The sequence below is a fragment of the Hakea prostrata genome, chromosome 9 (genome assembly GCF_041222555.1).
Source record: "Hakea prostrata isolate BN-2017 chromosome 9, UWA_Hpros_2, whole genome shotgun sequence".
NCBI lineage: Eukaryota > Viridiplantae > Streptophyta > Magnoliopsida > Proteales > Proteaceae > Hakea > Hakea prostrata.
Window position 1 is genome coordinate 29,841,948 of NC_142608.1, and position 15,566 is coordinate 29,857,513.

The 15,566-nt window shown below is 40.0% G+C and overlaps 1 protein-coding gene across 1 annotated transcript in view; it reads right to left on the reverse strand.

The window, feature by feature from the left end:
- Nucleotides 1-15,566, reverse strand: part of LOC149005100 (gamma-glutamyl hydrolase 2-like) — a 124,962-nt gene that overhangs the window by 25,398 nt on the left and 83,998 nt on the right. The window lies entirely within an intron of this gene.

Genomic DNA, 15,566 nt, shown 5'->3' on the forward strand with positions numbered 1-15,566 from the left:
GGTAGTTCCAGTGAAGTGATTCATTCCATCATCTGACAACAAAACAGAATTGTGCAGACATCCAACAATAGTCCCAAACACTACAATAGGACTGATGGATAAGCCGTGAATAATGAGCATACAATTCATACTTTTTTAGATCAGACCCATTAAGGGTTCATTATACATTGCAATTAATGGATGATAATCCATATTGGTATGCAAAAGCAAACTTGAGCCCAACAGATTCATATGGCATGCAGAGACGAGAGTACACTCAAGGAAAAAGAAGAGGACTGCTCCATGGCTGGCAGCCACAATTTTGTTTCTTAGAATTTGTTTCTGCATCTCGTTAAGGGTTCATTATACATTGCAATTAATGGATGATAATCCATATTGGTATACGCAAAAGCAAAATTGAGCCCAACAGATTCATACGGCACGCAGAGATGAGCGTATACTCAAGGAAAAAGAAGAGGACTGCTCCATGGCTGGCAGCCACAATTTCGTTTCTTTGAATTGTTTCTACATCTTGTTATTTTATCTGAGTACTCAAAGTCATGGTCAAGCCATGTGAACCACATTGTTAGTCTAGCTGACTAGCCGAATTTATTTACTTTACAAACTCACCATGTCTTGTGCTCCAAACAAAGGAAACCGATCGGAAACTTACTTTGTGGACCCTATTACAAACCAACCCATGGAGCTAATAAAGTACCCGCAATATTTGCTTCACTATGCCAAGGGAGAGCTAAAATATGTTAAGAGTACTCATGTAATAGGGGTACTTCAGTTGCATGTTTATCGATCACAGCTTCAGTTGTAATTTCTGTTTGATTTCTTCTCTTCAACCCCACAAGGAGATTGATGTAATTTCCAATATATTTCATAGTAAAATATTGGCAAGAATGCCACACACTCTTGGCCATCAATTTTCACTTTCGCACCCTCTCTCTCTCTCTCTCTCTCTCTCTCTCTCTCTCTCTCTCTCTCTCTCTCTCTCTCTCTCTCTCTCCAGCATCCTTCAACCTTCTCATCTGATTTCATTTCTCATTACTGATCTTGGAAATTTCAACTTGGTATCAGAGCTCGGTTTGATAAATGACCGACCTTTTAATTCATATTTTCTGAAACCCAAGTAAAGGGTTCTAATGGAAGTCACTCTATGTGAGGTACATTGATACGATCTCGTATCTAAAGCTTACAAAAGAAGAAAAATTACACAGGATTGAAGATTGAATTTAGAAGACTGAGGGCTAGGAAGAAGAAGAAACGCATAAGGGAGAAAGAGACAGAGAGAGTTAAAGAAATTGGGAAATCATTCTTCTTTTTGCATTGCTAAACCCTCTTACATTTATAGCGTAGGACTATTAACCATGCTAACCCAAATATTCCCTTACAATTACCCTTCTACCCTAACCAAGATCGTAACATCGCCGACCTCTTATGAGAACCTTGTCTTCAAGGTTCAGATGCAACACCTCCCAATTCAGAGGAAAGAAAATTGCTTTGAACATCACTGATGGAAAAATCCTCTCCGGTACTCCGGCCGAAGTAATGGCTGCAAGTAGAAGAGCCCTTGCAATCAATCCTCTAGGCCTGCATCCAGCAACGGTAGGAGAAACACAAGGCCCAACATACCATTCAGTTACAGTAACAAAGGGGTACTTTCTAATTCCATGGTTTTTGTACAAGACAAGTCTCATTCCTTTGGGAGCCAAACCATGCTTGTGCACACCCGCAGACAGCAATGGTACTACTTCAATAGAAAAAACAAAATTTGGAATCGGGTATCACAAGGTATAAGCATAGGGAAATTCAAGCCCTCCAAGGCATGGATCAACATTATAATAGATTCCAAAATAATGTGCAGCCTCATCAATTGCTGCGTGTGTTGAATCGGGTATCATCATTTCAGATTTCTTGATTCTCTTCATCATCTTCATGTAATCACGTGAGGAGATGACAGCTAACAATATACCTTCAATCCTTCCAAATTTCATATTGCCACAAATCTGTCCTCCAAAAGTCTTCTCTTTACTGTCAAATGGTGCAGCTATCATTGCAATCACTTCCCCTTCAAAGTGTACAATGCCTTGAAATACATTCATATGCAATGGATTTGTATGGGAAAACATTGAATATGCTTCATTTATCAATGGAAAATGCCTATTAGATTCATTCCCTCCAATGTATACTGTTGCAGAGCTTATTCCTTGCCCGGCCACGTCAACCCTTTTCTCAAAGAAACCCCAATTTTTATCTTGGTCTTTGTGTTTCATGATCTGAAATTCCAAGGCTTCTGATCCATTTTCATCTGTCATCCCCAGGGACCAACACTCCACCTTTGCTGCAAACATTTTGAGCATACCGAGGTAGCAAACCATGCCAAACACTATGAACATGGCCAAGAACCAGCTGAACTGAAGATTCCCTAGTGGTGGAGCCCTGTAAATGAACTCCTTTGTCTCGCATCTCACGACCAAGTGACCCTCCAAGTGCAAGAAACACCCTTTTTGAATAAACCCAAGAATCCAGAGTGCAGTCGCTACAAGAACCAACAATGCACCGTGGAAGCAAATACGAAGAAACCTAACAAAACCATGATGATGCATCTCCCAGTTTAATGCAATGAAGATTGGCTTGGCCTTTAGTGATGGCAAAGCAAACAAAACAACTCCTCAAGGTTTTCAAAATGCAGGGGAGTTGTATAAGCAACGACACCACCTGATTTGTACTCCTCATTGAACGTTGGGACCCCATAGTCAATGGCAGCTTTGGTGGTGTCCTCTACCGAAGAGAAGTGTAGAAGATTGAATAATGTAAACTTTTTCTCCCTCAGAGCAAAGCAAAGAAACTATTGCATCTTCTCATGCCTCAATATGCTTATCAGTAGCCCATCTTTTTGGGTTTAAGGCTTGGCCCGAGTGTGTCTATTGACCCAATCTATTAGATCCATAGGTATTCTGGGTTGTGTAATATCCAGCCCTATTCTAACCCTGACCTTAACCCGGATCCACTGTTGCTTTTAGGTCCGAAGACCTGAAGTGGTGGTAGAAGAGACTTATGGACCCTTTTGATTGATAATTATGAGTCGGAGACCGAGCCCACGGACATTGACGATGATACCCCTTACTTGAGTACATTGTCGGTGTTTAATGAAAGTCTGCGCATCGGAGAAGAATGATTTAGTTGAAGTACCAAATGAACTCCCGTGCACAATCCGAAGGTATTCCCCGAAACTGGACTTGTTGATTGAATTGTAGAAGAAAACCCCATTCAATTTGACCTTGTGTAGCGCTCCAAGTCCCTATCTGAAGTTGCTGAACTAAACCTGTTTTTCTGCTGAGAAACATTTTGGTCGATCCTCTTTGGTCGATGCCATCGACCAAGGACCATCGACCAAAGTTTCCCAGTCAGACAAGTTAATGATTCTTTGGAATATTCCCTATTCTATTTATACTAGCCTCATGATTTGATCCCTATTGCAATCATTTTCACTTGTGAGAACGTGGGGGGAGCTTCCCAAAGCAACTCCTAGGCATTTGTGAAGGATATTCCACCAAAACTCATTGTTAATCATTGTTTCTTGTCTCCATCTACAACTACAAGGTATGATTCATCATTCCACTCTCTATTCTACCTTTTTCTATTCTATTCTATCCCTTTCTTTTTGTTGAGACCTTGGAGATGGTGTTGCAACCTTGCAACCATCACTCCAAGTGTCCACTCTTGCTTAACCTATGATCCTCTTACCAATCTATTGATGCTATGCCCCCATTTCAAGCCTAGCATATGCATTCTTTGATTTTCTTCTTAACATCATGCCATCTTGTACAAAACTGAGATATATAGCATGCTATGTACATGTTTATCACTAGCATATGATCCTAATCGAATTTCTAAAAGTTTCCTTAGCTAATGCATGCCTTTTCATTGTCAATGCAATCAATTTCAATTCATGCTATGATGCTTGTCTATTGAACTTAGTAGCTCAATTTGGGGCTTTCTATTTAGACCATTGGATTATGTTAATTCCTTGATTTCTAGTGTCCTCATACTGTTCTTAAGCATTCCTCCAAGTTCCGGATCGATCCGAACCCCGGAAGACCAATTTCGGACCAAAAACCCCCCAAAATCCATTATTCTGTCCCGAAGACATTTTGGTCAAACCTCCTTGGTCGATGCCAAAGACCATCAATCAAAGTTACTGCTGACAGCAACCTTAGCCAGTTTTGACCCGTTTAACATCCGATTTTCCCGATTTCTTCTCTAACTTATTATTGATGTTTGTTTAGGGTCTTAACATTACTTTTGGACCATTTCTTGGTAATTCTCGATTCATCATCAACTCAACCTAAGGTAAAGATGGTTATCTCCATAAACATATAGGCCATAAACATATGTTGGTACTTATACTTACAGAACATAGTCTCATAATTGCTTTTAATTATTAAAGGACTGTTATACATGTTTTAGAACAGTACTATTGTAAATTTTTATACTCTTAGCCGATGCCTTTACTTAAGATTTTTCGTAGAAATTCATTAAGCTTGAGAAGGTCCCACTTGGGTTTTAAACCGATGCCTTTTGATTTTGATCCGTTTGTCGCTGAATATTGTGTGTTGCCCCCAATCAAAAAGATTTTGTGTTGAAAACTGGAAATTGCATTGATTGAGTCGAATGTTGTTACATCAAAAATGAAAATGATGATCTTCTTAGGGATAGTATTTCTTCAGATGTCTAGCATTCCATGAACCATCCAGCTCTTTATCTGTTGCCATGTTCTTCAGCTTATATGCCCCCGAACCGACCGGTTTGATTACCATATATGGTCCTTCCCAAGAAGGATCTAGTTTCCTCTGGTGGTGTGGATCTGAAGATAAGGTATTCCTTAGAACTAGATCTCCCGCTCGATATTGACGGCGCTTTACTCGGGTATTGTAGTGTGATGCTATCCTTTGCTGATAATACTGGGTTCGAGCAATCGCTTTTGTCCGAACTTCATCTAGTAGCTCAAGGCTGTCCAGCAATCCTTGTTCATTGGCTTTTTCCTCGAATTCTCTTTCTCGATGTGTCCCAGCCATTACTTCGACCGGTGCTAATGCTTCATATCCATAAGCCAATTTAAATGGTGTTTCTCCTGTGGGAGTCCGAACTATAGTTCGATAGGCCCATAGAACATTGTGCAATTCTTCAACCCATAAGGCTTTATCAGCTTCGAGTCTTTTTTTTATCCCATCAAGTAGTGTTCGGTTCGTAACCTTTACTTTTCCGTTGCTTTGGGGATATGCTACTGATGACATACGATGCTCGATCAGGTAAGTGCTGCAAAATTGTTCGAATTGTGGGTTGTCGAATTGTGTGCCATGATCGGTCACAAGAATTTTTGGCATCCCGAACCAATAAATGATAGATTCTAACACGAACTTCTCCACCCTCCTTTCGATGATGGTCGCCAAAGCACAAGCTTCTACCCATTTGGTGAAGTAATCGATTGCTACGATGAGATATTCTCTTCCGCCTGCAGCCTTAGTGACTTTTCCCATGATGTCAATTTCCCACATCGCAAAAGGGATGGGGTCTAGAATTGATGTCAAGGTTTCAGCTGGCCTTTTCGATACCGTGGCATGGATCGGGCAATTGCTACAGTGACGAACGTATTCCATTGCAGCCTGTTGGAGCTTCGGCCAATACAAACCGAGTCTTAAAATTTTGTGGGCCAGAGCTCGACCGCCCATATGTGCCCCACAAATTTCTTCATGCACTTCTGCCAGAGCTATTTTCGATCCTTCGGACCCAAACATCTCAAGAGGGGTCCAGCATAGGACCTTCGGTACAACCTTCCATTTTGCATTATAAATCGCGATGCCCGTACCTTGATTAACCTTTGCTTCTTTCGAATCTTTAGGTAGCTTATCATCTTTGAGATATTCCACAATCGGGTCCATCCAGCATCGTTCCACTTCAATATAGGATATCTCCTTCTCCTGACTGCTTGGGAATGTTAATTCCTCAATGTAGACCAAAGGGTCTAGAGTCTTTTCTTTGGCATTAGCCAGTCTTGAAAGCTCATTTGCCATTGCATTTTATTTTCTTGGAATCTGACATACTTTCAGATTCTTAAATTCCTTCTGCAATGCTTGTATGATGATTCTTGATGTTTTTGTAATCGGGGTTCTTTGATGCCATACTCCCCTTGTACTTGATTGACAATAAGCTGTGAGTCACTAAAGATAGTTACCTCTGCTACTGTAATACCCAGCCCTATTCTAACCCTGACCCTAACCAGGATCCACTGTTGCTTTTAGGTCCGAAGACCCGAAGTGGTGGTAGAAGAGACTTATGGACCCTTTTGATTGATAATTATGAGTCGGAGACCGGGCCTATGGTCATTGACGATGATACTCCTTACTTGAGTACATTGTCAGTGTTTAATGAAAGTCTGCGTATCGGAGAAGAATGATTTAGTTGAAGTACCAAATGAACTCCCTTGCACACTCTAAAGGTATTCCCCGGAACTAGACTTGTTGATTGAATTGTAGAAGAAAACCCCATTCAATTTGACCTTGTATAGCCCTCCAAGTCCCTGTCTGAAGTTGCTGAACTAAACCTGATTTTTCTGCTGAGAAACATTTTGGTCGATCCTCTTTGGTCGATGCCATCGACCAAAGTTTCCCAGTCAAACAAGTTAATGATTCTTTGGAATACTCCCTATTCTATTTATACTAGCCTCGTGTTTTGAGTCCTATTGCAATCATTTTCACTCCTGAGAACGTGGGGGAGCTTCCTAAAGCAACTCCTAGGCATTTGTGAAGGATACTCCACCAAAACTCATTGTTTATCATTGTTTCTTGTCTCCATCTACAACTACAAGGTATGATTCATCATTCCACTCTCTATTCTACCTTTTTCTATTCTATTCAATCCCTCTCTTGCTGTTGAGACCTTGGAGATGGTGCTGCAACCTTGCAACCATCACTCCAAGTGTCCACTCTTGCTTAACCTATGATCCTCTTACCTTTTGAAAGAATTTTTGGGCCTATCAAAAGTGGAATTTTTGCTTGTGGAAATTATCGAGTAATCCATTGATGCTATGCCCCCATTTCAAGCCTAGCATATACATTCTTTGATTTTCTTCTTAACATCATGCCATCTTGTACAAAACTGAGATATATAGCATGCTATGTACATGTTTATCACTAGCATATGATCCTAATCGAATTTCTATAAGCTCCCTTAGCTAATGCATGCCTTTTCATTGTCAATTCAATCAATTTCAATTCATGCTATGATGCTTATCTATTGAACTTAGTAGCTCAATTTGGGGCTTTCTATTTAGACCATTGGATTATGTTAATTCCTTGATTTCTAGTGTCCCCATACTGTTCTTAAGCATTCCTCCAAGTTCCGGATCGATCCGAACCCCGGAAGACCAATTTCGGACCAAAAACCCCCAAAATCCATTATTCTGTCCCAAAGACATTTTGGTCGATCCTCCTTGGTCGATGCCATCGACCAAAGACCATCGACCAAAGTTACTGCTGACAGCAACCTTAGCCAGTTTTGACTCGTTTAACATCCGATCTTCCCGATTTCTTCTCTAACTTATTATTGATGTTTGTTTAGGGTCTTAACATTACTTTTGGACCATTTCTTGGTAATTCTCGATTCATCATAACTCAACCTAAGGTAAGGATGGTTATCTCCATAAACATATAGGCCATGAACTTATGTTTAGTGCTTATACTTAAAGAACATAGTCTCTTAGTTGCTTTTAATTATTAAAAGACTGTTATACATGTTTTAGAACAGTAGTATTGTGAATTATTATTTTCTTGTTAGAATGATTTATTACTCTTGCTATTTGTATTCATGATGGATCAATTCGATATTATGATTTAACTCTTATCATGAAGATGTATTGAATGTATGAGAAATGATGGACTTGAATATGTGATTGCCTAAGTATAACTTGGGATTGGGGAGTGTCCTATTGACACTTCTGTCCTTGGGCATCGGAGGGAATAGTATGGGATGTTCTCCGAAGGTGCCTATCGACATTTTCCCGAGTTATTGGATGACATACATTGGATTGTCTAGTTGTGTGGCTAGGTTTGTCCTTGTCATGTCAGACCCGAATCGGAAGGGCATTGAGACCGAATGACCCGTGGTAGTGTATGGTTTGATGGGCGCTCAAGACCGGTAACCAACCCGGGAGAGGACATAAACCATGCTATGGATACCCAAAAGGGGCCATTTATTGGTAGGGTTGCAAATAGCTAGACTTGGGCTCACGGGTGCTCAAGACCGGTAACCAACCCTTAAGAGGACGTGAAAGCTTCCCGTTTACTATTTGTGGATGACCAATAGGGTTGATGAGTCCAAAATTTGGGATTTCGCTGACTCTAGTGTGAAGGATACCGAAAAGGATCACCAGGGGCGAGGAATGGACGTATGTGGATCTAACTTGATACGACTGAGTAGATGACTTGCATTGGGGTAGGCTTTACTGTGACATGCGCCAATACTTATACCAAACGGTGATGTGAGAGAGCGGTGACCGATTCCCCTACCATGGTTGAGAGGACTTTACCCAATTACCACGACATTCCCAAGATACGGAATGGGTTGAGGGAGAGTAACTGACTACCCAAAGAAGTACGGTGCTATGACTTAAAGCATGTCTATCATAGAGACTAGCATTCATAGAGTTAGAATCATATTTGCATCACATGTCTCATATCATATTGCATTATATTATGTTTTGAATTTGTATGATGTTAAATTATGGAATAACTGCCTTGCTGAGTTCTTTGAACTCATTCCTTTTGTGCAATGTTTTTAGATTATCCTGCAGGTACCGAAGATTCTGATGGCGCATTCTTCGAGACGGACTTTGATCCCGCATACTACCCTCTGGGTGGTATCTTTAGTGAAGATCAGAGTTTTGGTGCCGAAGAGGATTACTCTTTGTACTAGGGTTAGCCCCACGATAGTGCGGGAGCGGTAGAGCTGGGCTTTCTTCATCCACACCTATGAAGAGACGATCATTAGGATAGAAGAAACCCTAGTCTAGTGCCCCATTTCCCTGGTTATTTATGGAACAATTGGTTATGTAATTAACTTTCTCTGGATTACTTTTGAATCATGGATTGTAACTAACTTGATTATTGCTACTCTTTCCGCTACTTTGAGAGTGATTTTCACTTATCCTCTCATCTTTATGATTATACTTATACATTGATTTATCTATTTCCGCACTCTGATTAATTGAATCTTATCTTATTTATGATATCTATTATTTGTTGCTTTTACCTTGATTATTATTGTTCATGATTGTGTTATCGGGTATGTGGGAGGCATGGTCCCTCGATTCTTGATCCTTGGACTGTAGATCACATTCCCGGGTATGCCAGATAGGGTACTGGTTGGGTGGATGTGACAGGTTGGTTGCTCACCTCTTGGCCCTCCTGTTGGGCTGGGCACATGAATCCATTTGAAGACTATTTTGTAAATTGTGAAGAACTGGGAATGTCGTGGTTCCCTCACTAAGTGGATCGGAGTTAGATGCCTTAAAGCCCCCTGCATTGGTTCAATTCCTTGGGCCTCCTGTTCAATTCGGTTCAAGCTCAAGAAATCCATCAACCCAAAACTGACCTGGTCCACCCCATGTCTCTTCCTTTCTTCTCCTACGATCTGAAATTTTTCTGGAGGAATCCTAATACCACCGTCTCGCCTGAAGCATTTCCTGCTCCGATTGGCAATGGCATTGGAGCGCAGTGGAGCATTTTACAGGTAAAGCATGCCATGAAATCCCATCGCAGCTTCCTCCATTTGCGATGCTGCTTCCGTCTTCCCCATCTCGCGTTCACCCTTGGTCACAACCATGGAGGCTTCGCCAAAGCTCGTGGCCTCCTCAACTTGCAACGCCATGCCAGACAGGCACCCTTGCCGTGGATCCTACTAAAACCAGCAACTGATCAAAATGTCCTTTGGAAATCTAAGTTGGCAAACCCTCGATTGAAACTTCCTAGCATTGATCCTTTTACAGTGAAGTTGGCACAAGGATCATCTGCATTTCTTGACACAAGACTTTCGGCGATGCCTCGATTTGGTTTACGATCATCCCAAACAATCCACCAGCCTTCCGATTTATATTTGTTTGCACCCTCAAGCAACTCTGCCCTTGTCACCACCGCACCATTACTTGAATTGATGTTCTTCCTGATCAAGACTGAGGTGCCATTGTGGTTTTCGACGCCAGAAATGTTCAACATCACCCTTGAATTTGCATTCTCCTCACTACGGGGAATGCCTTAGTCAGAGAATCAGCTTGAGGTTCCACCCCCAATTGCGATTCCTTTGCAACCCCAATCTGTAAATCGTTTTGTGCTTCAACAGAAACCAGCACTAGCAAGTCTACCTCAATGGCCGCCCCAAGCGATGACGTAGGTGGTGACTCAGACAGTGATTGATTTGGTAAAGAGGCAATTTCGCTGCTTGCAAGATACCGATCGAGCCGTTTTTCCACTTTCAATAAGAGAGCTTGCAACTCATTCATGGTAGCCCTCTGGGCCACCACTATTTCCTGCAAGTCGTAGATCTGCTTCCCTTGATGCGCAAAAGTTATGCTCAGTTGCTTCACGCCATCCTCCATCTGACATAATTGCAATTCGCCGTCCATTCGCATCCCGCAGGTCGGACCAATGATACGATCTCGTATCTAAAGCTTACAGAAGAAGAAAAATTACAGAGAATTGAAGATTGAATTTAGAAGATTGAGGGCTAGGAAGAAGAAGAAACGCATAAGAGAGAAAGAGACAGAGAGAGTTAAAGAAATTGGGAAATCATTCTTCTTTTCGCATTGCTAAACCCTCTTACATTTATAGCGTAGGACTATTAACCATGCTAACCCAAATATTCCCTTACAATCACCCTTCTACCCCTAACCAAGATCGTAACATACATACAAAAAAGAACTCATTGAGGTATATTTCCTCTTTCAAAAGCAACTCGAAATGCTACCACCAAGCCTGAAAGCTTTCTGTGAAGCTATGTAGCAATCCATGATCTACTGCAAAGGTCTCTGTTCGCCTCCAGCTACCTGTTACTTTTTTGGATTCACTGTGCACAGACCTGAAAATGGCTTTGAATTAGGTCCTTCATAAATGCCTAGGGGCTGATTCTTCAAAGCACTAAGATCCCTTCTAGCATTCAGAAATGATTCAATGACCAAATAAAATTTTCTTCTTCCAGTTTCAGCTGCACTGGTATTGCCTGCTCTATTCTTCTTCCTTGGATGTTTTCTCATTGGCTGAAAGGATGAATGACTATTGTTTGTGAATTTTAAAAGTAACCGCAAGCGCACGGTATCGTGTAGCTAACGGGTCGATCTCAGGGAGATATGCCACTTAGAATTTGAACTTCTTAATAGTAATGCGAGAGTGGAATGATTCAATTTTTTTGTTAACTAATTAACCTAAACTAAACGATCCTAATCTATATATCTAATGCAATCGAATTGAAACGAACAATAAATTAAACACAATCAATGCATAAATAAAAGACAGGAAAATGCAGATGCAACACCACCCGTCACCAAAAGCAGAGGCACGACTGTAGGCTTGCTCCGGTTATGTGGTCCGAGATTATGAATGAATAGGCAGAAAGTAAATAACAGAAAGTAAATAACAGAAAGTAAATAACAAAGCAATAAACAAAGCAATAAAAGGAAAAGGAAATAACTAAAATGCAGATGCAACACCACCCGTCACCAGAAGCAGAGGCACGACTGTAGGCTTGCTCCGGTTATGTGGTCCGAGATTATGAATGAATAGGCAGAACAATAAATAATGATAATGCTGAAAGTAAATCCTAAATTAAGAATATAGAGGGGTAGATAGAAGCGGGAATGGAGGGAGGAGAGAAGATTAATAAAGAAAAATTACTTACTTGCGAATTGAACAAATGATTCGAATCTCAACCAACCCTAACAACCAGATCTAGATCTAGAATGATCTAAATCTGCAATTGCTAGACCCAGAGAGAAACGAATCTAAAAACTTGAAACTTGAACTTGGAACTTGAACTTGAATTGCATTACATAAAAATTAAATCTAAACATTGAATCTAGAAATTTAAAATCTCACAACTGCAAGCAAAGAAAACTAGAGAAAACCTTAATAAACTAAAGAGAGAAGAAAGAATGCTTCTACTAAGCTCTAAGACACGTCCTCCTTTGATGGAGTAGGCTCTCCTTTTATAGAGTTTACATGAGATATGAAGCACGGCTGAATTTGAATAAAACTCAGGGTTTCTATCTGACTCATCCAATTAGGGTTTTGACGTACTAATCGCGCCGACTTAGAGAGATCAGATGCATAATCCCACCGTTGGATTTGAGGTTTAAGTAGTCGTGAAGCTCTCCTCCAAAAATCAGCACGATCGAACATTGGATGACCGTTCGATGAAGGGTTTGATCGAAACTGGACTGAGGCATTCAAAAACGGGATTTTTGCTTCATCCTTATCTCGAATATAATTCTTTTTCCTCTTTTTCTTTCTTTAATCAAATCCTAAATAGAAAATAAGATATTGAGGTATGCAATGACTCTTTTCCATCTGGACTCTCTCAATAATATCTCTGTAGATTTGATTTAAAATCTCAGCCGTAGATCAAATTTGCCTTCTTTATCTCTTCAATATTTCGGAGTTGGCCCGTAATCACACATCTCTAGCCCATCATGCTCCAGATCAGGCCCATTTTCGCATTTGAGAATTTGAATGGACTTCTTGACGAGTAAAATAGCATGATTCAAGCCCAAAACTCCAAATATTTGCTTAAGTCTTGAAAAGTCCTAAAATCTGCAAAAACAACATAAAACCCAAGGTAACTCCATTCTAAGTGTATAAAATGCATGCTTTATGCCTTAAGATTTCACACATAAATGTGTTCATCAGATTCCCCCACACTTAGACTAAGCTTGTCCTCAAGCAAAAATTAAAGAAAAATACAAATGCAGGTAAGAAACTAGTGCAACAAAATAAATCTTAACTCACTTTCGTAGGAATCACGGTTACACTTAGCATGTGCAACAGGCCTTTAAACCACTAGGTTACCCCTAGAGGACGAGTTTTGTCTCGTGGATGTTTGCAGTGAATGTACATCCAAAATTCCAATTTTAGCTCAAAATAAAACATTGCAAATTCCAACTCTAACAATTGGTAAGTACTCATACAAGATCAATAGCTATGACAATTTTCCTCACAATTGATTTAAGATCCCCCACACTTGAACTTTATTACCCCATATTGATTCTTGAGACTTAGCATATATCTCAATCAAGGACTCACCTTATATCTTTCAAGTACACCTCTCCTTTAAGCAAAACCACTCATAAAGTAAGGGGACCAATGACTAAGGTTTTGAAGTATTTTTGACCAAACAATTTTACCAAGGCATTGATGACACTTGTATTTATTTCTCTTTTTTTTTCTTTTGAGTAGTGAACTCTACATTACTCCACTACAGCTTGGCTTGAATGACATGGTGGAGCAGACACCTGAAACCCAAGTTACTTTGTAGCTTTGCTTTGCATATGCCCACATAGACAAGTGATGCGAGAGTTCTTTTCAATAATCTCCTTCCTAAGAGTTTTGATCAAGTCACCTCGATTCCTGAGTCGGAGTGCCCTGTCTAGTTCCAAGGAATTCAACTTTTACTTTCCCCCACACTTAGACTAAGCTTGTCCTCAAGCAAAAATTAAAGAAAAATACAAATGCAGGTAAGAAACTAGTGCAACAAAATAAATCTTAACTCACTTTCGTAGGAATCACGGTTACACTTAGCATGTGCAACAGGCCTTTAAACCACTAGGTTACCCCTAGAGGACGAGTTTTGTCTCGTGGATGTTTGCAGTGAATGTACATCCAAAATTCCAATTTTAGCTCAAAATAAAACATTGCAAATTCCAACTCTAACAATTGGTAAGTACTCATACAAGATCAATAGCTATGACAATTTTCCTCACAATTGATTTAAGATCCCCCACACTTGAACTTTATTACCCCATATTGATTCTTGAGACTTAGCATATATCTCAATCAAGGACTCACCTTATATCTTTCAAGTACACCTCTCCTTTAAGCAAAACCACTCATAAAGTAAGGGGACCAATGACTAAGGTTTTGAAGTATTTTTGACCAAACAATTTTACCAAGGCATTGATGACACTTGTATTTATTTCTCTTTTTTTTTTCTTTTGAGTAGTGAACTCTACATTACTCCACTACAGTTGGCTTGAATGACATGGTGGAGCAGACACCAGAAACCCAAGTTACTTTGTAGCTTTGCTTTGCATATGCCCACATAGACAGTGATGCGAGAGTTCTTTTCAATAATCTCCTTCCTAAGAGTTTTGATCAAGTCACCTCGATTCCTGAGTCGGAGTGCCCTGTCTAGTTCCAAGGAATTCAACTTTTACTTTCCCCCACACTTAGACTAAGCTTGTCCTCAAGCAAAAATTAAAGAAAAATACAAATGCAGGTAAGAAACTAGTGCAACAAAATAAATCTTAACTCACTTTCGTAGGAATCACGGTTACACTTAGCATGTGCAACAGGCCTTTAAACCACTAGGTTACCCCTAGAGGACGAGTTTTGTCTCGTGGATGTTTGCAGTGAATGTACATCCAAAATTCCAATTTTAGCTCAAAATAAAACATTGCAAATTCCAACTCTAACAATTGGTAAGTACTCATACAAGATCAATAGCTATGACAATTTTCCTCACAATTGATTTAAGATCCCCCACACTTGAACTTTATTACCCCATATTGATTCTTGAGACTTAGCATATATCTCAATCAAGGACTCACCTTATATCTTTCAAGTACACCTCTCCTTTAAGCAAAACCACTCATAAAGTAAGGGGACCAATGACTAAGGTTTTGAAGTATTTTTGACCAAACAATTTTACCAAGGCATTGATGACACTTGTATTTATTTCTCTTTTTTTTTTTTTTGAGTAGTGAACTCTACATTACTCCACTACAGTTGGCTTGAATGACATGGTGGAGCAGACACACCGAAAACCCAAGTTACTTTGTAGCTTTGCTTTGCATATGCCCACATAGACAAGTGATGCGAGAGTTCTTTTCAATAATCTCCTTCCTAAGAGTTTTGATCAAGTCACCTCGATTCCTAAGTCGGAGTGCCCTGTCTAGTTCCAAGGAATTCAACTTTTACTTTCTACTCTTTTTTTTTTTTTTTTTTTTTTCTTCTTCTTCTTCTTTTTTCTTCTTTTGTCATGCCCTACACAAAATTGATCTCAACTTCTAGCCAAAGAAATAAGGACCCACAAAACTCATAGATGGTTCGACGCCTTAAGTTAAGGGCCTTTTATTTTTCTAAGGAAAGTCTCATCTCAACATATATACAAGTTACCTTCCTCTCAACAGGGTTTTTATGTGTTCACAATGGGTACCAAAATCACTCTCATTTCACACATCATAGCAATTGAAAGAATATGTATACTAACCAAAAGTCAAAGTTAAAATCTACAACGAAGCTATACCCCCCCACACT